Raw genomic sequence first — 23974 nt, 5'->3', positions numbered from 1 at the left:
ATTTATTAAATAATTATTAATAGTCTCAGAATGTATTAGCTACTCAGTAGAAAATGACTTGGCCTTTAGCATTCTGTGATGGGCTTAGAGCAGTTTGATAGAATTCTTTGGGTATGTGGAGCTCTGAACAGTCTTAAACAAAAGCTAAGTCTTGGAGAGGTACAGAGGAAGGAAAATAATTTTATCCTGGAGTCATGTGACCCGAGGGTGTGACAAATTAAATATAAAATCTGTGGAGGTCAAGAGAAAACCAACTTGCCAGAATAGAGAGTGGGTTGAAGAGGAGAGGGACAAGCTATACTGCCCAAGATTACCAAAAACTTTGGGTACAGAGTTAGCCAAGGTCATTGAGCCTTCCGGGAGATGGAGGGAAATATGCCTTTAATGAGTAAGCATTCTGACATCACTTGTTTTAGAGATGGGATCAAAAAAGTAAGACATGACTCACCATTCTTGGTAAATTCACAAAATTAAACACAGACAAAAATTGTCTTTACATGCCCATTCTATCCCTTATAAAGACAAAAAGAGTAATTCCTAACATGGTTACAGCCAAATAATGCAAGGACTCTGGAGATTCATCCCAATCAGCCTTTCTCTCAAAGAAATAAGCTGCACATATCATGCATACATTTGTATCCCCAAATTCACATGTTTTGAGGAGGATTTCTAGTTTCAACTTCAATTTCAATGTGAAATAGAGTATCATTAAAGGGTCCAGAGAATACAATATCCAACTGCAGAAAGAATACAGTAATTGAAACACTGGGAAAATCGGTGGGTAACGAACTCATCGTTAGCCATGTAACATGATTTATACATTAATCTGAGAGCATGAACTAATGTCTCAAGATTTTTCCTATTGTATGACAATTTCCAGCCAGGTTCTGATTAGTCAAGATAATTCACTTTCAGTGTGTAACTTAACCTGTTTTTGAATCTGTACCCGTGTGCATGTTACCTGTGTTTTATAGTAATTGGGACCACTTCCACAGAAGAATGGAATGCCTAAGACACATTTATCAGATATGACGATTCTTCTATTGTTATCACTCTTTGTCAAATGTGACAACCCACAGGCATTTAGCAAAACATAAAGATTTATCACCCGATTCTCCTATTCACGGTCACTTGGATATTTTGATTTTCGGGTTGATGCCAAGACATCTTCCTTCATTATGTACCATGGATGAGGCATTTGTGCTATGCCTCCCACATAAGGGTTTTTTAGGTTTCCGGCTTTCTCTCCACCATAAAATATGAACTGTCACGGGCAGTGTTTGGTCTATTTATCTCTGAATTACTGCCCCTCGCATTAGAGTTTCCATCAGTTGAGTAGAGGGGGAGATGGCTGCTTGTTTGCCCTCAGGAAACAAATATCTGAAACTGAAATGCTCTTAACAGTAAGGGCTGAAGCCGAGCAAGGAAATGGTGCAGTGGTGGTAACTAAGTGAACTGAAGCATGGAGCCGTGTAGGTGAAACGCTCAGGCTCCTTCCCTCCTTCTTAGCTCACCTGTGGCCCTGTGCCATGGACTCCTGTCTCCAAATAAATACAGGGTCAGGAGAAGGGTACGAGATCTGATTTACTGAATCCAACGAGCCCAAGGCCCATTTAGACAAAGATTGCCATTTTATAGCTTCACAAAAAGGAGACATTTTTACACGCAAAAATGTTGGGTAAAACATAATCAAGGACTCGTGTAGGGACTCTGAACGCATTCTGCCCCACGGGGAGTTTTAATCAACATGTGTCCCCATTTCTTGTTTAAGCTGAATTTTTAACCGTTCAAATAACTCATTCAGTGTTGTTTGTATACTGGCTAAGGGAATATTTTGTCCCTGTGCTTAATACCTCATCCTAAATTGAAGTAAACCTGGCCATAGAGAGGGTGCAATTTATGCTGCCTGCCACAGTCCCTGGTTGGGTAAGATTTTCAGTTAAAGTCACCCCTCCCTCACTTCCGTTTTGCCCCAGGGAAGGGGGATACATGGGCATTCAGCCCTGACAGGTAAGTGCTTGCCACTTATAAAATCCAATAAATAAATTCTAAATAAATATATCTGCAAATCGAAACCATTTTGAGCTACTTAACTGAGTGCATATCTAGTCCTTTGTACACATATTTGTACAAAGTGTTGCCTGTAATTTTAAAGATGCTTGCCTCCGGGAGGTTTCGTTTTTCCATTGAAGTCCCCTTGATTTACTGTACGCAATATGTTACAGCTTCCTTATTTGCTCCTTTGGGACAGTTACTGACAGTAAATCTCTATTAAAATATTCTTCCATATGGTTGCATGAAAATTTTATTGCAGTGAGCCTGGGGCTGAAGGTCACAGCTGAGTAGCTGCAGTTAAGTATTGCAGTCTATGGACTCGGAGGTACATCTGTTCTGGGAGCTGGAGTAAAATTAGAATTTTACTGTCAATAGCATTTCTCCAAAACTAGTTACATTTGTTTACTGTGGCTGGCTGGGCCTTTTCCTCCACAGTACCTGCCATGCATGTTGTCGAGCCCAGCATTCCTATCTTTCAGGTTGGAAGTTTTAATACAGAATTTGCTAAACCTGAAGGTCATTGAGAAGTCCCTAATGGATATTTCATTTATGATACATGAAAATTTAATTTTACCTCTTCTAATTTGAGTCTATTGCTTGCTCACATTGGTTTTCGCTATAACTCATTGTTTGTTCTAAATGCTTCTTGGAAAGCAGATCATATAAACTTAATAAATACAACCAAAGAATTATTTTCAATCTGCATCTCCAGAGCTAATGAGAAAGGACTCAGGCAACAAGTTTTCATTACTTTGTATTGCTGGTTGGAAGAGGTAGAATGGATTGGATGCCATTTGCCTGGGATTGGGATGCCATTAATTCAAATGTTAGCAGCTAGTGCTCGCTGCAGCAAAAACTGGGAAAACTGAGAAGCTTTTGGAAATACAATTCCATTCCATAGTTGTAGTTACATCAGAGTGTTTTATGCCTCTAAACATCACATTTAACACTTGGGAGCTACAGTCAGCCAGGTATCGATGTTCAGCTTATATTTGCTATGAAAATAAAAATATAAATATTTATAAAATATAAAATATAAATATAAAATGCTATGAAAAAAAAAAGACAAGATAAGATAATATTCGACCATGCCTCTAAGGCTATCTTTCTCAGCAGTCTGACTTCTAGTCCATTCCAAATCCACCCTGGCCTCCCCCAGCTTAGAGCATTGTAAGACACAACCAGTTTCAGGTATGTGGTCATGTTTCCACAAAGTCCACCAGCATTTCCATTACAGCCTGCAACCCAACAGGGATTCAGTCAGTAGATTCAGAAATGTGAGTGACTCTGTATTGTATTTCTTTTTTGATACTGATAAATTTCCAACCTTATTTTGGAGACTCTATTGATTGTCTTCTATAATTTCCAGAAGTTTAGGGAAGTGCTGAAAGCAAAGAAAAAAACAAAAACAAAAAAACCCTTTATAATTCTTTTTTCTAAGCATAAGTCACCAGACTGAACCCTTATAAGGAGGCAGTAGAGGGGGAAACATGGGAAAGAAGTAGAAAAGGCGTTAGAAAATAGCAGTTACATTCACTGAGTGCCAACTATGGGTGAACCCAGTGCTTCTCAAAATAATAACTTATTATTCTCACAAGATCCCTATAAATTAGGAATAATTATCATTCCCACTTTACAGATGGCAAAACTAATATACAGACAAATTAAGTAACTTGTCTAGTTGCATTGCTAGTGAACAGAGCCAGATTCAAAAAAATATGGCCCCAGTGCCTGTGTTGAATGCCATTGCATTCGACTGTCCCTTATGTGAATAGAGTGGTGGGGAAGTCATTGAGGGTCCCAGCTGATTTTCCAAAGGCAAATCTCGTTTGAGATAAATGTACAAACCATGCTGTTTGGCCTCAGGATGTGGTCTCAGTAAGTCCATTCTCTCTGTCATTTACGGTGATAGGGATCGTGCTCTTGCCACTCAGCAGTGAGAACAGATATGGAGCAAGCTAAACTTTGAAGGCTCTGATAGCATTTTCACAAAATATATAGTGAAGCTGAAGAGTTCAATTTGATGGATCTGATAAATTGGGGAGAGTCTCTCCCCAGCAGGAAATTGTTCTTTATACACAGAAATCTATTTCAGAGATGCAGGTTACCACAGACTAAAGCTCAACCTCACCCCTCATCATTTCTTCTCTGTATATCACCCCTCCCCAACACACACACACACACACACACACACACACACACTAGCTAGGCAAATGGGAAACTGGATGCTGAGTAGGACAACGAGAAAGATGCAATGATGGTGCAAAGAGGAAATCTAGGCCAAAAGAAGAAAATCTTGACAGAGGGAGTCTGAGCCAAAATTCCTCGTGGAGGGCCAACAGCCAGACTTTGGGAAAGAACAAATATAAGAAGCACATCTAGGGGTGCCTGGGTGGCTCAGTGGGTTAAAGCCTCTGCCTTCGGCTTGGGTCATGATCTCAGGGTCCTGGGATCGGGCCCCGCATCGGGCTCTCTGCTCAGCAAGGAGCCTACTTCCTCCTCTCTCTGCCTGCCTTTCTGCCTACTTGTGATCTCTGTCAAATAAATAAATAAAATCTTAAGGAAAAAAAAAAAAAAAAGAAGCACAATTTGAGGACCAGAGGCAGAACCAGAATCTGGGCATGGGACAAAGGGAAAGAGTAGGAAGCGATGCAACAAAAACAAGAAAAAAAAGGTCCCAGACTGCAGCCCAGAGACATCAGTGCCTCAAATGCATAGGACATTCAGCAGGCTTAAAGAATTAGAGATGCATTTGCTTTTCAATAAATATTTTTTTAAATTGTATTTTGAAATAATTTTAGACTCACCTACATGTTGCAAAAAAGAACAGAGTTCCCATGTATCCTTCCTCTATTTTCCCCCAATGATAACATCTTACATAAGCACTTGATCAAAACTAGGAAAGTGACTTTGATACAATAGTTTTAACTAAGCTAGATATTTTATCTGCATTTCATCAGAACAAATATTTTTTTTGGAGCGCTCTCTTTGTGCCTGACACAAACTGTGCTAGAGGCTGGGGTCCAGTCCCTGGCCTTATGGTGTTTTCCATTTGTTAACAAAAACTTGCAGGCCAGCCACACACTGCTTGACTATAGAATTCAGTGCTAGTATTTGGAAACACTGTCAATCTCGAGTTGCCAAGACACAGAAAAAGCACTAATTACACACCTCCCAGTGCCTTTCATTTTACTTAAGCATGCAAAGACTGACTCTCAATTCTTTATCTTTTTTTTTTTAAGATTTTATTTATTTACTTGAGAGAGAGAGGATGAGAGGGGAGAGGGTCAGAGAGAGAAGCAGACTCCCTGCTCATCAGGGAGCCTGATGTGGGACTCGATCCTGGGACTCCAGGATCATGACCTGAGCTGAAGGCAGTCGCTTAACCTACTGAACCGCCCAGGCGCCCCAATTCTTTGTCTTTAAATTACAGAGGGTATTTTAGTGAGGGATTCCCAAGGAGGTTTTTAGTGCGGGGGAGGTGGAAAACAAGCGATGGGGAGCTGGGAGCTGGGAGTGTTCCTTGCTGGCCTCAACACAACTGTAATGTCGGAACGTTGTGAACTTTGGAAATACTATTTATAGATCACCAGGGTATTTGCGTATATGTTGACAATTTAAATGGAATCCCTCAAAAACTTTGAGGTTTTAGCTATTCCTTTGTTGGTAATTACAGATACTTTCTCTTTTTGATAATAAGTAGCCATCAAGTCTTAGAAACAGGACTAATTCCTGCATTATTAGGTTGTGCCCCATTCTGAGAAAGCTAGAAGATACATTGCTAGATACATAAGGTCAGGATTTTGACAATAACATAACTGGATTCATGGTAGGGGGAAGCGATTTATTTTAGAATTGCTTTTTACTGTGTCATTATATAATACCTTTTTTTTTTTTTTTTTTTTGGTAAACTGAAGTCATTTCAAATTAGTTTATGTATAACATAAGGGCTCTAGAAGAAATGTGTAAAATGATTATAGCTATGTCCTGGAGAGTGAAAGTTAGTCTCTCTGTGTGTGTCCACTTTAAATCCTATTATTGAAGTAGATGCAGTAATACTGAGTAAATACATATTTACTAAGCACACGTGCCTCCATCCACACATGGGTGCCTATTATAGAGACACAAAAGGAACAGCAGGCAGACTCCCTTTCCACTCAGCTTGTGCTGCAAAGCTCCTTCTATTTGCTTATTTGAGAAAGGGGAAAAGATCATTTTAAAGTTAAATTGCCTAGTGAACCCATCTATCATTTGCAAAAAAGTAATGAGCTGGAGCCGGAAGCCTAAGTCTCTGCTTTCTTCCCCTTTCTCATGGCCAAGATGTAAGACATAAAAAGCAATTTTTCTTGATGTGTGATCAAACGATGGATTAAGACTTGCAAGCAGTTGGTGATCAATTGTCTGATAATATGTGACAGATTTTGTCAGATTGACGAAAATGTACCCCAACCCAAAGGGAGAGAAGGCTCTGAGCTGTGAAGGTGCTTTCTTAAGCAATTGCCTGAGAAGCGGAGGCCTCTGTGATATCAATTATCTTCTGTATCAACACCAACAGGATTTTTGCTGTGAAAGCTGCTATCATAGCTTGATGTGTGTAAGTTAATAACTAATTAGATGCATTTCAGTAATCACTTAACTTTAATTGGTTTTGTATCTTATTTTTCAAAGGAGGAAGGTATAGACTTGTCCTAATATTTTACCATAATAATGTTCCACAACACATGAAATGAATTCCCTTCTACTCTCCCCCACATTCTGACAGGCCAATAAAAATAATATTAGGTGATTAAATAAAGAGAAATTTTAGAAGAAGTAGACATAATGATAAACAGTACTGAAGTCAAGCCAGCTGGCGGGCTCCTTGGTGAATCAGCCGCCTGATGGCTTGCCCCAGGATCCAGGCGAAGCCTCCAGCCTTCTCTTAGGTGGTAGGATTCACACCTCCCTCTCCAGGGGAGGGCTGGAGGGGTGGGAGACAACAAAGAGATGCATTGCTTATACCCTTTATAGCAGTTTCAAACCGGAACAGGAATATCCATTCATCTCTGACTGGCTCCAATTTAACGAAACAAGGGAAAAATCCATTTCAAAATGACCTGGGCTCATTTTGGGGGCTCAGGGAAAGTAAAAGTCAGGGTTAGATTTCTCCGCTTTGCCCTTAGCATGGGGAGAGAAAAAGCTTTAGTTTTATATGAGGCCAAAGAAAAGACTGAAATAGGTTTTAAATTCTTTCCTAATGCAAAGGCAAGGAATCTGACTACTCAGCATTTTCTTCAAGTTTTGCTGTAAAAGAGGACACTGTGCTGAAGCAATTATTCCTGTATAAACAAGCTGTCTCCCCATTTGGGAGACATTTCCATTTGGTGTTTTAGATGCAATCCCAAGGAAGCTAAAACTGAGCTTTTATATGTGTGCAGAGAAAAGCTGCGGGAAGGTAGTACAGGACGGTAGTATAGGGTGGATAGTCAGAAGGAGAGGTTAATGCTGAAAACCAGCTCTACTGGTCACATGGAGGTATAATCTGAATAATTGGAACTCCTGACATGTAAAAAAAAAATCTTGCATTTATCTTTCCATCAAATACGTGTGTGTGTGTGTGTGTGTGTGTGTGTGTGTGTGTACACTAACTATGTGCCAAAACCACGCTAGGCTCTCAGGATTCAGGAATGACCAAGGCAGAGCCTCACCTTCATGGAGCTTGAGTGAAATGGAGGTACACTGGAGATTTTCCAACCCAAAGTTTTTCTGTTTGTCAAAGTGAATTCCAAGGCGCTACTTGAAGGTCTTTGAATGGGTTGGATGATGAGAGAAAGCTAAGCAGATACGTTCCAGGCCATCTCTATCACCCACCCTCAATGTCACCCAAAGGACTTTACTTTGCTGTGTTTTATATATTGGGATTCCCCATTAGATTTCCTCTTTTAAAGAAAAAGAGTTTTTCTTCTAAGGGAAAGAAAAGAAAGGCGCCCTTGTGCCTCAGTTGGTTAGTTGTCCAACTCTTGATTTCAGCTCAGGTCATGATCTAAGGTTGTGAGACTGAGCCCCATTCAGTTTGGGCTCCCACGCTCAGCAGGGTGGCTGCCTGAGATTCTCTCCCTTACCTTCTCCCTCTCCCTCTGCCCCTCCCTCAGAGGAAGTGTGCATGCTTTCTCTCAAATAAATAAATCCTCAACAAATAAATAAATAAAAGGAAAGAAAGAACTAGAGTCTAATTTTTTATTTTAGGTAAAGTAAATTAAGTGCTTGAGCGTGGGAACCACTCTGTGACATATCTGGTGACAGTCTGGAGTGTCCAGCCGGTCTGCTGTCAGGCTGTCATAACTGGTTACCAAGGAGGTCAGCCGCAGCCTCCCCTCTGCCATGTGCTGCTCAGGATGGCAGGAGCTTTGCCACCTGTGGGCAAAGGCTTCTGGCAGGTGCTATATAGCACAAAACTCCTGACAGAATGAGAAGCTGTACTCTTGTTGTGTTAACCGGCTGGCGCCCAAGGACAACTTGCCAGTGATTTCTGTTTTTTATCTTGGGCTTTTGGTGTATAGGAGGGCATGAAATGGTTGAAAGCTCTTGTGTGCATTCTCAGTATTTGCTAGCATTCTGAAGGGGGTAAACTCTACCAAGAAAGTCTGTTATTTTTTTTCTAATACATCCAAATTTTTCTTGAGGCAGGGTTTGAAACTCCTGGGACTCCAGTGATCATCAAGGCCAACAGGAGAGTAGTCAAAATTATGGCAAACTGATGATTTGGCAGACTGGGGACGAATAATTGCATAATTTCAGTTATGCAAGACTGGTAAGTTCTAGAGGTCTTTTGAACAACATTGTGCCTACAGATGACTATATTATACTGTACACTTAAAAATCAGTTAAGAGGGCAGTTCTCATGCTAGGTGTTCTTACCAAAATAAAAACCCTCAGGGACATGTAAGGGCACGTTCCTTTCTCTCTGTTGTGAAGAGCAGACGTGAAGTTGTTTACGATTGAGAACTTCAGAGCCAGAGTGGCAAATCTTGGTTTATCTGGTTTAAGGACAGAAATCATCATGACTCTCGGGCATTCTCTATAGACAACTCTGAGCTTCTACACTGCCCAAAGCAGCTTGGCCATTTCATTCCAGTCCTCTCCCTTTCCAGCGAGTCTATGGCCAAGGAAGGTCCAGCCCCTTCTGTTCATTCCTAACATTAATTGTCAGCGTCTTGTCAAACTTGGAAAGATGATACCCTGCCTCCTGTCTACTCTAGAGTCAAAAAGAATAATTTCAAGGACAAAATCCCCCCAGTAAGATATTATGTTAGTAGGAAGCTGGGGAAAAGAAGAGGAGGAGCTGAGGAACTTTAAGATACAGTGAAACAGGGGCACCCGGGTGGCTCAGTGAATTAAGCCACTGCCTTCAGCTCAGGTCATGATCTCGGGGTCCTGGGATTGAGTCCCGCATCGGGCTCTCTGCTTGGCAGGGAGCCTGCTTCCTCCTCTCTCTCTCTCTGCCTGCCTCTCTGCCTACTTGTGATCTCTCTGTCAAATAAATAAATAAAATCTTTAAAAAAAAAGATACAGTGAAACAAGTACAAGAAATTAAACAAAGGAAAAAAGTGTTTTACATAGGGCCTAAGAAACACAGGGCCTAAGATACTGTAACCATTCAATAAACATTTGTTGAGTGAATGAATGGGTGGATGTAAAGCATGAGATGTCAATCCTTATGCAACTGTGATTGGCAATAACTGTTCTTCGAGTTTTGTATCTGAACACCTTGGAAACTTTCCCTGATGAAGACAGTGACCCTAGCACATGTCCAGTGTCAGAAGTATGGACAGGGAGTAGAGAAATCAGAGATCAGTAAGAGTCTACTTCTACTGGAAACCCCTCATCCTGCTTCTGTTCCCCCTCCTGGTGTATCACATCAGGGGCACCAGAATCTGGTAGAAAGGAACATCTGAATAGCTTTTTAAATAAGAAATCGTAGAAAAGGATGAACACCCGAGAAGCTGATCACACTGAGAGAAATAGGCACTTGCCAGAATTTTAATACACATGGCTATAGAAAAGAGAGAATTTGGTATTGAGCATTTGCCATTTTTCCAAGACAGAGTTCAAATGGATTTGATTTACACTTATAAGGAGACAGCCTAATTGCAACCTTGAAATAGGCGAGATCAAGTAAAATTCTGAGTTTAACAGAAAAAAGGATCTGATTTGTATTCAATTACTCTCTTGAGAGCTCGCATGAGAATTCACACAGGGTCAGAGGCAAGTTCCTTCCCTGCCCTTTGCAAGGCTATAGCTTAAGTGGAAAAAAGAAGAATTGGTAATTATCTTTAATTTGGCAAGAAAATCAGATTTTAGGATTTGATAAATAAGAAAAAAGAACTGTCACCTCCAGATACTGATATTCTCTACAAGAAGTAGAGGACTAGAAGGTTCATAGACACATTACTTCCTTTGAAACAAGTTGTTTCTACTTCAGCAACAGGAGGTGACCTACTTGGAGATTTCCAGAGAAAGCACATCAGGCTTCATGTAAGTTCAGTATAAAATATATTCTTATTCATCCTCTAGCCAGCTGACCCAATATTGCTTTACAAACAGGAAAACACGGGCCTTGAAAGACAAATGAACACATTCAAAATCTGTGACACAACAATGGCAAGAATCTAGAACACACAATGCTCCCTCCCTCCTTGGGTGCTTCCTCTTCATGGAATTGCCTCAGTAAAGTTCAGGAAATATTTACTGACCATCTTATGTACACAAACCTTGGTTTGGGCACTGTGGAGACATATACAGTACCTGCTCATGGGAATTTGTAAACCTCATCAGGAAGAAGATGCAAGAAGCTCTTAGGATTAGATGGTCTTGCACTGTGATTCATATGCCAAGATTAGTGTCAGCACTAATGCTACCACATGGTAACTAATACCTGATCTTCACAACTGCCATGTAAACCAAAGAGCCCCATTTGACAGAAGTTGAAGCTTAAGCTAAATATTTGATTACGGTGAAATAGCTAATAGGTTGCAGAAATGGAATTTGAAGTTGGGACTTCTCATTTAAAACTGAGGTCTTCCCACTATACTTTGCTACCTTTCAGTGTTGTAAACTCTTGGATTTTTATTGAAAGGTATGAGAGCCACAGAACCTGGTCATCTCTACAATCTACTTGTCATAATGTTTAAAAGGTGAAATAATTATTTAAGCATTCAAATTCAACAAAACAAGTTTGAAGAGTGAAATATCTCTTTGAAAAAAATTGCTGGTTTCACTGACTTGTGTGTTCTTTGACAGGTGTCGAAATATCAGAGGGATGTAGCCTTGATACTTTGCTGAGTTCCTACAGGATCAGATTATTCTGAGAACTGTTAGCCAGTATTAAACCACATCATTGCAGAATTCATAGAAAACAAATCATGAATAGTTAATGTCCATTAACTGGCACTTTTTTTTTTTTTTAAGATTTCCAGATGTGTTTTTTAAAACAGTGAGGGATCACTATAAAAAAGGGGGGCAGGTGCCACAAAAATGGGCATAATCCACAAACAAAACGATAAAAGAAGTAGGTACTTTAAACCATACTTTTGCAACTCTAAAACTAAATATTAAAAATATTAAAAGCCAGCCAGGCACAATTATCTACAATGAATACCTTGGACTAAAATCCAACCACATTTATTTAAAAATATTATAGTTATAAAAAGAAATTTATAGGAGTACATCCTTTTATTGTTTTTTTGTTGTTGAGGTATAACTGACATACAACATTATATTAGTTTCAGATGTACAATATAGTGATTTAATATTTGTATATATTGCAAAATAATCACCACAATAATTCTAGTTAACGTCCATCACCATACATAGCTATAAAGTTTTTGTGATAAGAATTTTACATATTTACTCTCTTAGAAACTTTCAAATACGTAAAACAGTATTATTAACTATAGTTACTGTGATGTGCATTTCATTCCCGGGACTGATTTATTTAATAACTGGAAGTTTGTTCCTTTTGACTGCCTTCACCCATTTTGCCCACCCCCAAACTCTGCCTTTGGTAATCAAAAATCTATGTATTTATTAACTTGTTTTTCTTCATTAATTTAATTTTTGTTTAGATTCCGCATGTAAGTGAGATCATATGATATTTCTTTCTCTGTTTGACTTATTTCATTTATCATAATGCTTTTAAGGTCCATCCATGTTGTCACAAAAGGCAAGATTTCTTTCTTTTTATGGCTGAATAATATTCCATTGTACATATATTTCTTATTTTTTAAATCCGTATCAAGAGACACATTGGTTGTTTCCACATCTTGGCAAGTGTAAGTGATGCTGTAATAGACATGGAGGTACATACATCTTTTCAAGTTAGTGTTCTCACTAACTTGTATCTACAGATACATGCCTAGGAGTGGAATTGCTGGATCATATAGCAGTTCTATTTTTAATTATTTGAGGAACCTCCATTCTATTTTCCATAGTGGCAGTACTGACTTACATTCTCATCAACAGTGTACAAGAGTTCCCTTTTCTCCACAGCCTCACCAACACTTGTGCTTTCTCGTGTTTGATAATAGCCATTCTGACAGGTGTGAGGTGTCATCTCATTTTGGTTTTGATTTGCATTTCCCTGATGATCACGGATGTTGAGCATTTTTCATGTACCTGTTGGCCATCTATAGGTTTTCTTTAGAAAAATATCTATTCGGATTCTCTGCCCATTTTCTAATCTGATTGTTTGGCTTTTTTGCTATTAAGTTACATGTGTTCCTGATATAGTTTGGAAATCAACCCCTTATGAGCAATATAATCTGCAAATATTTTCTCCCATTCAGTGGGTTGCCTTTTCATTTTTTGGTCAGTTTCCTTTGTTGTGCAGGAGCTTTTTACTTTGATGTAATTCTACTTGTCTATTTTTGCTGTCTTTGCTTGTTTTCTACTAGGAATTTTATGATTTCAAATCCTACATTCAAGTCTTTATTCCATTTTGAGTTAGTTTTTATATATTGTGTAAGATAGTGGTCCAGTTTAATTCTTTTGTCTGGTTGTCCAGTTTTCCCAACACTATATATTGAGAACACTGTTCTTTCTCCATTATATATTCTTAGCTCCTTTGTCATAAATTGATCACAGAAATACATTCCTATTGTATATAATACTATGAGATTTTACATTTAAAATATTGGGGCTAAAATGCCTAAATATAGTGGAAATATCATGGTAAAAAGAATAGCTGCTTATACAAATGCAATCCTTTATCACTTAGAAATTCATTACTTTTTAATTTGTTTTCCAAAATTACCCAAGAGATTTTCTCAGTGAGAACAAAACACATGGTTAAATCATAGCATCTATCCACCGATTTATTACTGCTTTTGTTTGTGGGTTGCTGTATTATTTTTTGGCCTCACAAAAAGCCAAAACTAGATGAACAAGCTCTCCAAAAATACTATGCTGGAGCTGAAACCAAGCACAGAAAATGTTGGCTTGTAGAATGTGATTATGACTCACTAAAAATGATACTAGAAATCCACATGAAATATTCACTATAGAAACAAATGGGAGATATGAAATGCATGAGCTGGAAGAGCATAAATAGTGGCATAATTATCTAAGAGTCACACAACACCAGAGAAAAGAGAAGCAAAAGTAGAAATTACTGCAGCTTATGGTTTATGGCACAAAATGAAATGAAATCCTCCTATTTAGGGAATCCAAGAATCATATTTACATGTTTTGGGGTTTACCAACTGGAATACTTGAGTTACATTGGATTTTGCTGTCAGACTAGACTGTAGATGCCAACTTGCATTTTCAGAGCAATAGTAACCCCAATAGGACATCTTGGTGCAGTTCTTTTATCATGGATCATGTAGTTACCAAACTTTAAAGTGGTTAAGTTAAAATAGTTATGCCCTCAGTAGATATCCCTGACCAACATTTCATTCCTTATCACATTTTTTAAGATGACTATCTAGACTTTTTTTTTTTGACACTATCTTGGTAAATATGTCATGAAGGTACCTGTTAAAAACTTCCATTTGGTAATCTAAAACTTAGAGTTTAATAACTAACTTGGCTTTTAACCATTGTCAAAAAGCTCCCAAGACAAAAATGTGTCATCAAACTTCCTGGGTTAAAATTTATAAACTTTTTAGGAGTATAAAAGCCAAATGGTATCTAACAAAATTTATATGATATCTCTATGAAGAAAACTACAACTCTGATGTCAAAGAAGAACTAAAGAATTACAGATGTTCCATGGTCATGGATAAGAAAACTCAATATTGTTGAGATATCAGTTCTCATCAATTTCATCTATATGTTCACTGCAATATGCAATCCCAAATTAAAAAAAAAAAACACAGCAAGTTATCTTGTGACTATTGAGAAACTAAGTGTAAAATTTACATGCAGAGGCAAAAGTCCCAGAATAGTCGTTCATTACTGAAGGACAGGAACAAAGTTGGAGGGCTGACACTACTCTACTTCAAGACTTACTATAAAACCCCAGTGATCAAGACAGTGTGGTATTGGCAAAAGAAAAAACAAATAGATTAATGGAACAGAATGGAGCCCAGAAATAGACCCATATGACTATAGTCAAACAATCTTTGACAAAGAAGTAGAGTCAATACAAAGGATCAAAGATGGTCTTTACAACAAATGGTGCTGCAACAAATGGACATCCACATTAAAAAAAGAAACAAAGACTTTACACCTTCACAAAAAGTAACTTAAAATGGATCATAGACCTATATGTAAAACACAAAACCATCTTGCCTGTTTTGAACTGCATACAAATGGGACCATACTATGTCATAATATGACATATTGTTATATATAATATCATATTGCGTTTCCTTAAAACCAATGCCCAAGAAAAGAAGTTGGATGTAGGTAGTATATTTTGGATGCGAGCCCAGGAAGCAAAAGTGTGGGAGTGGGAGTAGAGACTAGAGCAGAGAGAAAACATGACTTGCAGGTTATTGCTGTGGGCAACTGAAGCATAGGCCGGTTGTGTACCCTCTATGAAAACATATAAACCACATTTCAGAAGTGGCCCACCAGACCAAAGAAAAGGAGACAGACTTAGTCACTGACTTCATCTCCATTTTAAGAGTTGCTTTCAGGGGTTTATCTCCTTTACATTTTCAAGCTGTGTGGCTTCTCATGGTTCTGAGAAAGGCTCAAGGCAGAAAAGCACAGGCCCCTCGCTGTGACCTTGAGTTGGTACACTATTCACTGCTAGTGTCCGTCACAACTATCTGAAATCAGGTGAGCTAATGAGATGGAGTGAGGGGCACCTCAAATGTTGGCTACACTCTACATATACTTTTGTGATTCTTCTTTACCTCCAGAGTATGGTTTTGAGATATTCTGGTAGTTTTAGTAGTTTTAGCTAATTAATTGCACTGGTGCACAGTACTCCAGTGTCTGACTATTCTGCAATTTAATTTCCATTCTACTGTTGGACATTTGGTTTATTTCTTGACATAGGGACTTTTGTTAATGCTACTTCGGGAAAAAAACACACAAACAAAAATTTCCATGTCCACACATTCCACCTAAAAATTTCATATCAGCAGAAATGAGGTCTTCACCTCACTTTTGTATTTCAAGTCTTGCATAAATTTGGCCAACCTAAGTCACATTCTGCCTGCGGTAGATTCTCAGAAGCATAAGCTCTAGCCTTCTGGTCTCTGCAGGACAGGGAGAGACACTGAAGAAGCACCATACTTAACTCACTAGCCAACCAAGCAACAGCTATGAAAATTAAAAATACACATACACTTAGATCTTGCAACTTTACTCTGGTAATCTATTCCATAGAAATAAAAGTACTAATATAAAAGAGTATAGATACATTTACATATATTGCAGAACAGTTTGTAGTGAATTAAAAGTAAATGTTCTTGATAAAAGAATATTTAAAATATATTGAAATATGGCCACATATTGGAATATTACATAGTAAAAGAATGAATTAGAGTAATATCAGATGACTTGGAGTGATTCCACAGCATAATACTGAGTGAGAAAAACAAGATGCAAGAAGGTGTATATTACATAATCCCATTTTTTTTTGTAAAACAATGGCCAACAAAACATATATATGGTTATATAAATATAGAAACTACATGGGCTCCTGTTAGGCTATTCACAGGCTTATCATATGGTTAAGAAAGTAATATAAAGCTAAAGTAGGGAAACGAAGAATGGGAATATATATCAAGACAGTCCCTTCAGTGTGATTATTTTAGGAGACTGGGATTTTTTTTTTTAAAGATTTTATTTATTTATTTGACAGACAGAGACCACAAGTAGACAGAGAGGCAGGCAAAGAGAGAGAGGGAAGCAGGCTCCCCGCTGAGCAGAGAGCCCGATGCGGGGCTCGATCCCAGGACCCTGGGATCATGACCTGAACCGAAGGCAGAGGCTTTAACCCACTGAGCCATCCAGGCGCCCCAGGAGACTGGGATTTTAAGCAACCTTTACTTTCTTTATATTTGTATTTGTATCTGCTATTTGTTTATACATAAATTTATATGTTGTATTTATTTATATTTGTATGCACTACTAAAATTATAAAAGATGTATATTATTTATATCATCAGTATAAAAACACATTTTAGTGTGAAAAAAAATCCCTTCTTTCTAATGGAACTGGGGAATGAGGAATGGTTGAGAGGGTTATTGTTTTTCATCATCCACTTCCATTAGATTTGATATCTTGTGTGTGTACATGTACACATGTATGTATGCATGTGTGTATGTGTATAACTTTGATAAATGAATAAAGGAATAATTTTTTTAGTTAGCAAATGAAATATCCTTGTTTGGGCTAAGGTTGATTATTACACATGTGCTCTGAAGCTCACCCAGTTCTACCTCCTCACTCCATTAATTAAACTTTTCTCCTACAGAATCAACCATCCTTCTCTCTTGAATCCTTCTCTGGAGGTTAGAAAAACCTTATCCATTTCCTACTTCATAAGATCTTCCCTCAGGGGTGCCTGGGTGGCTTAGTTATTGGGCGTCTGCCTTCAGCTCAGGTCATAATCCCGGGGTCCTGAGATCGAGCCCCACGTGGGACTTCCTGCTCCGTGGGAGGCCTGCTTCTCCCTCTCCCACTTGGCCTGGGCCTGCTTGTGTTCTCTCTCTCTCGCTGTGTTTCTCTCTGTCAAATAAATAAATAAAATCTTAAAAAAAAAAAAAAAGATCTTCCCATAATACTATGGCCTCTTCCCAGAGCTTTGATTTGTTGCCGTAAGAAAGAACACAAAAGAGTTGCTTACGCTTACTGTCTCATATTTCATTTGCCCCTCTTCACCAATTATAGCTTTTACCTCAACATATGCTTCCATGGAACTCCCCCAACAGGGCTACTATGCCCTTCTAATTGCCAGTTCCAGTCATCCTGTTATTTCAGGAGCATTTAACCCTTCTAAACAGCCATCTTCTTAAAGCTCTTTCATCTACTTGTTTACGGGACATCATTCTCTCCCCATTCTCTTCCCGATATTTTGTATGAATTTTCTCTGGAACTTTGGCTAGCCCCTCATCTGCTTTTCCTCAAAATGGCAGTGTCTCTCAAGGTACTACCTCCTTTCTTTCTCACTCGATTCACTTTCCATAGAGTTGATGCTTGTGACTTCAGCAGGGATGACTCAAATTTGTATTCATGGCATGGATCTCTCCAGAGATCCTGACCCACATTTTAAAGCCTCATGGAAAAGTTCTAGATATCTCACTTGTTATCCAAACTATGCATGTGAAGGACAGAAACTTTGTCTTCCCTTCAAAATATCCCCATGCCAATTATCCATCTGTGTTCCACAGTTTGTCACTAGGGTGTCACTATCTGTGAGCCCACAAGAGGCTTGAACTATGAAGCAATCATATAACCTTGACTCAGCATAATAATAACAAGGGTTATTATTCTTTTGATTCCACCTCCTAATCACCTCTCAAATCATTCTAGTCACTCCCTGGCCTCCACCTATGTCTTAGTTCAGCCTATTGCTCCTCATTTGAACACTTACAATCTTTTATCTCTAATGGCACCACCTTCAAACCATCCTTCATGTCATCAGCAGTGTGAATTTTCTTAAATATAAAATGGAATAGATCACTCTCATGTTTAAAAATTTTAAATAATGACTTCCTGGGAAAGTAGCAGAGAAGGAGAATCCAAAGCTTACCTTGACCCACAGATGAAACTAGATAAACCTACATAAGTGTAAATAACCCAGAAAATGACCCAAAGGCTGATAGAAAAGATTCTTCACAGCTAAATGTAGAGAAGAGGCCACATCCAGCTAAATGTAGAGAAGAGGCCACATCAAAGGGGTAACGAGTAGACACATAATCGGGAGTTAGACCCAAAGGACTATCCTCAGGAGGGAGGGATGCTGTGGGCACAGAGATGAGAGAAACATACTCTCACACCTACCACCCCAGGCATGGGAAATTCATATAGGAAAGATGACTCCCTATAACATTTGGTTTGGAAAACCAGAGGGGTATAATTTTGCAAATTCTTAAAATCAGTGCAGCTTAACATCTGGAACTTTAAAAATCAGTGGGCTCATCTCTGAAAGAATTTGCAATAATGATCATAAAGATACTCACTGGACTTGAGGAAAAAAATGGAAGACTTCAGTGAGACCCTTAACAAAGAGATAGAAAACACACAAAAGAACCAATCAGAGATGAAGAATTTAATAACTCAAATTAAAAATATACTGGATGGAATAAATAGTTGACTAAGCAGAATGGATTGGCAACCTGGAGGACAGTACAATGGAAACCTGGAGGACAGAATAATGGAGAGAAAAATAAAATAAAAATAAAAATAGACTTAGGGAACTCAGCAACACCACCAAGCATAATAACATTCACATTATAGGGATCCCAGAAGAAGGAGAGAGAAAAAGGGACAGATAATTTATTTGAAGATCTAATAGCTGGAAATTTCCTGAATCTAGGGAAGGAAACAGAAATCCAGGTCCAGGAGGCACAGACATTTTACAACAAAATCAACCCAAGGAGGTTTACACCAAGACACATAGTAATTAAAATGGGAAAAAGAGAATTTTAAAAGCATCAAGAAAAAAGAAAACAATTGCATACAAGGGAAACCCCATAAAACTATCAGCTAATTTTTTAGCAGAAACTTTGCAGGCCAGAAGAAAGTGGCATGATCTATTCAAAGTGCTAAAACAAACCAGACCAGCCAAGCAAACAAAAACCCTGCAAGGCTATCATTCAGAACAGAAGTAGAGAGAAAGTTTTCTAGACAAACACAAGTTAAAAGAATTCATGACAACTAAACAAGCCCTACAAGAAATGTTAAAAGTCACTCTGAGTGGAAAGGAAAGGTCATAAGTAGGAATAAGAAAAGTAGGAAGCACAAAAGCAGTAAAAATAAGTATATTTACAAAAATCAGCCAAGGAATTCACAAAATAAAATGATGTAAAGTATGACACCTATACCTAAAGTATGGGGAGAGGGGAGAGAAGGAATAAAGAATGGGTTCAAATTTAAGCAAACATCAACTTACTATGGACTGCTATATGTATAAAATGTTAAATATAAACATAATGGTAACCACAAAACAAAAAACAATAATAGATATGAAAAAAATAAAGAGAAAGGAATACAAAAAGTATATCACTAAAGATACCCAATAAATCATGAAGGAAGAGAGCAGGAGAAGAAAGGAACAGAGAACAAAACAAAGCATAAAATAAGTATAAAACAAGTAACAAAATGGCAATAAGTAAATACCTATCAATAATTATTTTGATTATAAAGGAACTAAAAAACAATCAAAAGGCATAGGGTGATGGAATGGTAAAAAGGCAAGACCCATCTATATGCTGCCTACAAGAGACTCATTTCAGACTAGAGACACATGCAGATTGAGAGTGATGTGACAGAAAAGCATTTATTATGCAGCTGGAAGTGAAAAGAAAACCAGGGTAGCAATATTTATGTTGAACAAAATAGACCTTAAAGCAAAGACTGTAATAAGAGACAAAGAAGGACACTACATAATTATAAAGGGAATAGTCCAACAAGAAGATATAACAATTGTAAATTTATGCATCCAATATGGGAGCACCCAAACACATAAAGTAACTAATACCAAACAAAAAGGAAGCAATTGATAATAGTATAATAGTATAATAATAGTAGGTGACTTTAACACCCCACTTATCAATGGATAGATTATCCAAACAGAAAGTCAACAAAGAAACCATGCCTTCGAATGACACATTGAACGAGATGGATCTAACAGACATATTCAGAACATTCCATCCTAAAACAGCAGAATACATATTTTTTTTAAGTACATATGGAAGATTCTCCAAAATTGATCATATATTGGGCCATGAAACAAATCTCAAGAAACTAAATATGACTGAAGTCATATCATGTATCTTTTCTGACTGTAATACTATTTAACAAGAAATCAACCATAAGAAAAAAAATCTGGAAAGAATACAAAAACATAGAGGTTAAAAAACATGCTATTAAACAATGAAGGGGTCAACCAAGAAATCAAAAAGGAAATAAAATACCTGGAGACAAAAACACAACAGTCCAAAATCTTTGGGATGCAGGAAAAGCTGTTCTAATACAGAAGTTTATAACAATACAGACCTACCTCAAGAAGCAAGAAAAATCTCAAATAACCTTATATTTAACCTTAATCTTACACCTAAAGGAGTAGAAAAAGAAGAACAAATTAATCCTGAAACTAGTATAAGGAATAAAATAATAAAGATTACAGCAGAAATGAATGATATAGAAGATTAAAAACTATAGAAAAGATCAAGGATACCAGAAACTGGTTCTTTGAAAAGCTCAACCTTTAGCCAGAGACAAGAAAAAGGGGGGGAGGGGACTCCAACAAAATCAAAATGAAAGAGGAACAATAACAACAACACTACAGAAATACAAAGGATTATATAAGAATATTATAAAAAACTATATGCCAACAAATTGGACAACCTAGAAGAATTGATAAATTCTGAGAAATACACAACCTACCAAAACTGAAGTTGGAAGAAATGGAAAATTTGAACAGACCAATTACCAGCAATGAAATTACATCAGTAATCAAAAAACTCACAACAACAAAAGCCCAGGAAAGCTTCACAGGTTAATTCTACCAAACATTTAAATCATTAACACTTATTCTTCTTAAAACATTCCAAAAAATAGAAGAGGAAGGAAAGCTTCCAAATTCATTCTATGAGTCCAGCATTACCCTGATACCAAAATCAGATAAAGACACTGCAAAAAAAGAGAATTACAGGATAATATCTCTGATGAACACAGATGCAAAAGTCCTCAACAAAATATTAACAAACCAAATCTAACAATGCATTTTAAAAAATCACTCACCATAATCAAGTGGGATTTATTCCTGGGATGCAAGGGTAGTTCAATATTTGCAAATCAATCAACATGATTCATCACATCACAAAAGAAAGGATAAAAACCATATGATCATTTCAATATATGCAGAAAAATGCATTTAACAAAGTACATCTATTTATCATAAAAAAAACCTCAACAAAATAGGCTTAGAGGGAACATGACTTGACATAATAAAGGCCATATATGAAAAACCCACAGCTAACATCATACTCAATGCTGAAAAACCAAGTTTTCCCCCTAAGATCAAGAACAAGACAAGAATGTCAGTTTTCACCATTTCTATTCAACACAATATTGGAAGTCCTAGTCACAGCAGTTAGACAAGGAAAAGAAATAAAAGTTATCCAAACTGGTAAGGAAGAAGCAAAACTTTTACTGTTTGCATATGACATGAAACTATATATAGAAAACCCTAAAGACTCCACCAAATAACTACTAGAAATGATAAATGAATTCAGTAAGGTCATAGGATACAAAATCAATATACAGAAATCCATTGTATTTTTATACATAATAATGAGGAAGCAGAAAAATAAATTAAGAAAACAATCCCATTTACAATTGTATCAAGAATAATAAAATACCTAGCAATAAATTTGACCAAAGAGGTGAAAGACCTGTACTCTGAAAACCATAAAGCATTGACAAAAGAAAGTGAAGATTTCACAAACAAATGGAAAGATATTCCATGCTCATGGATAGGAAGAAACAATATTGTTTTAAAAAAGTCCATACTACTCAAAGCAATCTATACATTTAACACAATCCCTACTAAAACACCAACAGCATTTTTCACAGAACTAGAACAAACAATCCTAAAATTTGTATGAAACCACAAAAGACCCCAAATAGCCAAAGAAGCCTTGAAAAAGAACAATACTGGATGTATCACAATTCCAGGTTTCAAGATACACTACGAAGCTATAATAATCAAAACATTATGGCACTGGCACAAAAACAGGTGCATAGATCAACAGAACAGAATAGAGAGCCCAGAAATAAACCCATGATTAGATGGTCAGTTAATCTTCAAGAAAGGAGGCAAGAATATGCAAGGGAAAAAGTCTTCCACAAATGGTGTTGGGAAAACTGGACAGCTATATGCAAAAGAATGAAACTGGACCACTTTCTTATAATATACATAAAAATAAACTCAAAATTGCCCCAGAGATAAGGACATAAATGTGACATCTGTAATCATAAAATTCCTGGAAGAAAGCAAGAGAGTAATTTCTCTGACAACAGCCACCTCAACATTTTTCTAGATATGTCTCCTGAGGCAAGAGAAACAAAAGCAAAAATAAACTATTGGGACTACATTAAAATAAAAAGCTTCTGCACAGTGAAGGAAACAATAAAACTAAAAGACCAGCTACTGAATGGGAAAAGATATTTGCTAATGATGCATCCAATAAAGGGTTAGTATTTGAAACACATATAAAGAACTTACACAACTCAACACCTGAAAAACAAATAATCCATTACAAAATGGGCAGAAGGGATGAATAGACATTTTTCTGAAGAAGACACACAGATGGTCAATCCACACATGAAAATATGCTCAGTATGACTCATTATCATTAAAATCAAAACAAGAATGAAATATTGCTTCCCACTTGTAAGAATGGCTAAAATCAAAAGCGTAAGAAACAAGAAGTGCTGGTGAGGATATGGAGAAAAAAGGAACCTAATGCACTGTTAGTACAAATGCAAGCTGGTACAGCCACTGTGGAAAACAATATGGAGGTTCCTCAAAAAAACAAAAAATAGAATCACCCTATGTTCCAGTAATTCCATTACTGGCAATTTACCCAGAGAATATGAAAACAGTAATTCAAAAATATATACCCCTATGTTTATTGTAGCAGTATTTACAATAGCCAAATTATGGAAACAGCCCTTGTGTCCCTTGATAGATGAATGGATAAAGAAGGGGTGGTATATATACAATGGAATACTACTCACCTATAAAGAAGAATGAAATCTTACCATTTGCAACATGAGTGGAGCTGAAGAGTATAATGCTAAGCAAAAAAAATCAGTCAGAAAAAGATAAATATCATATGATTTCACTCTTTTTTAAAAATATTTTTTATTTTTTTATTTGAGAGAGAGAGGCAGAGGAAGAGTGAGAGGGAGAAGCAGAATCCCCACTGAGCAGGGAGCCCAATGTGGGCCTCGATCCCAGGACGTTGCGATCATGATCTGAGCTGAAGGCAGATGCTTTAACCAACTGAGCCACCCAGGCACCTCCATGTTTTCACTCTTATGTGGAATTTAGGAAATAAAACAAGGGGCGGGGAGAAAGAGGCAAACCAAAAAACAGACTCTTAACTATAAAGAACAAGCTGGTGGTTACCAGAGAGAACACGGGGGGCAGGGGACAGATGAAATAGGTGAATAGGATTAAGAGTACACTTATCATGATGAGCACTGAGTAATGAACAGAATTGTTGAATCAGTATATTGTACACA

The sequence above is a fragment of the Lutra lutra genome, chromosome 9 (assembly GCF_902655055.1).
Source record: "Lutra lutra chromosome 9, mLutLut1.2, whole genome shotgun sequence".
In the NCBI taxonomy this organism is placed as follows: domain Eukaryota; kingdom Metazoa; phylum Chordata; class Mammalia; order Carnivora; family Mustelidae; genus Lutra; species Lutra lutra.
This window is presented reverse-complemented; position numbering follows the sequence as displayed.